Here is a 2,071-nt window from a genome sequence, read left to right on the forward strand (position 1 = left end):
AGAGGGGGAGGATCACCTCCCTGGACCTGCTCGAGATGCATCTGTGGATGCATGACAGGGGACGGTTGGCCTTCTTGACTGCTTGACTTCTTGATGATGGAGTTGGGGCTGGTCCTGCTTGCACCAGGGGTTGGACTCGATGTGACTTCCTGAGCTCCCTTCCAACCCTCATTTTCTATGATCCTGTGATTCTACGATGCGCCCCCCCAGCAAACCAGGGTGTAGTCTGAGCTAGTCCAGGCTGGATTCTGATCCGACATGACTCTAAAACGAGACGTGGCTCCATTGAAATCAGTCAGATGTAAAGCCAATCGAAGTGAGGCTGTGATCAGGTCCCTGTATGCTGACAATGGTTTGCAAAGTCCTTTGAGACCCCTGATCGAAGCACGCCGCGCATGAGCATGACGTCCACTTCCTTCCGAGACCTTGCGCTGCAGCTGGTTGCCGCCGCGGAGCTCAGCTAAGGTTCTCGGGATGACCTTCTCCCTGAAGCTGCTGGCTTTTCTGCCTTTCTCCCTGTCGCTCCCTGTAATGCTCGTAAAGCATGCGTAGCTGCGGTCTATTCAGCAGTGAGATTGCTTTTAGATGAGATTCTGGACACTGTTTCTGGCTTTATGGGCCTCTGAAACCATTAAAGCCTCGTGAAGGTGGTGACAACGTTGTCGTGTTTGCATTCAATGTGGATTCTTTTTTCCACAAGCCTTAGCTTGCCAACTCACCGGCTCCTCAAACAAACAGATGCAAGAGCCTGCCAGTGAGACCGGAGAGAAGCTACGGCCCTAATATATGAACCTTCCCTTCCTTGCAGATAGGGTGCACCTGAAAGCGCCTGCCACATCCATTGGAGCACTGATGTGCAAGTGGTTTTCCATCTGGTTTCTGGTTCTGACATTCCCATGGCAACGTCACCCCAGTTGAGTCACCGTTTGCCACTACACGAGTAGGACTCGTTCAAAAAGGTTGCAGCCAGCACAGACACTTCTCCATGTGTTCCTGATGACTGGTGAATGCAGGCTGAGAGGCTGCATGACGACGAGCTCTTTATTGAGTCTGGCAGGGTGCATGCTCTCCAAGGTTAGACTGCTTAATGGAGCAAGTAATGTAAAGTAAAGGGAATGAAGAGAATAACATGCAACAGCTGTGATCAGCTAAATTTTAAATGCAAGGCAGCCACTGAATACCCCGGCTCCACTTGACAGACAAACTGGACACGCGTCTGATGTTGAATCAGAAAGTGAAAACGGGGTGAAGTAACAATGAGCTTGCTAGTGACCTGCCCTTAGATACGACTTTGTCACGTGCTCTACATCCAGGTTGTGTGTGTCTTGAACACGCACGTATAAACCAGATATAAAAGTACTTACCACATTATTTATTTTTTTATATGGGAGATAGGAGGAGCCTTCTGATGGATCCCTACTTCACTGGCTCCTTCTAGTCTGGTGGAAGAAAGGTCTGGTCTGAGGAAAGAATTCAACGTGGCACCCTAGCGTGGTTCCCTACCATGAAATGACTTGTTGAATTCAATCTGTGCGTTTGCACACATGTGTGTTGCTCGATTACACATGAAGCTGGTTGCACGGCCTGTGATTCACAATGCCTGATGCTTCCCTTGACGAGGCTCTTTTCCGTTGCTTATCACCTGACTAAGCTCTAATGATTTGGGCTGGTGTTTGCCAGGTGTTTGCCTTGGGCTACATGTTTTCTGGGAAGGCTCAGCAGAAAAGAGCGTAAGCAGCATGAAAATGAAATGGCTTGGCTTGGATGCTGGGGTCAGGGTGAGAGGCTGGGTGGGGAGGAGGGTACAGCAAGGGAGGAGCTCTGGGCCTGCCTGGGCCCGGATGGACGGCACGCCGGGACTGGCTGTGCAAGGAGACGGGGCATGGGAGAGCAGACGGGGGTTCTCAAGCCACGCATGAAATATCATAGATTTCATAGACATCAGGGCTGGAAGGGACCTCGGGAGATCATCGAGTCCAGTCCCCTGCCCAAGGGGCAGGAAGCCCAGCAAGATAAGCATCCAATCTATTCTTGAAGGTGTTCAATGTAGGTGCTTGAACCACCTCCGCTG

The sequence above is a fragment of the Crocodylus porosus genome, unplaced genomic scaffold, assembly GCF_001723895.1.
Source record: "Crocodylus porosus isolate Cpor-Errol unplaced genomic scaffold, CroPor_comp1, whole genome shotgun sequence".
NCBI classification, from domain to species: Eukaryota; Metazoa; Chordata; order Crocodylia; family Crocodylidae; genus Crocodylus; species Crocodylus porosus.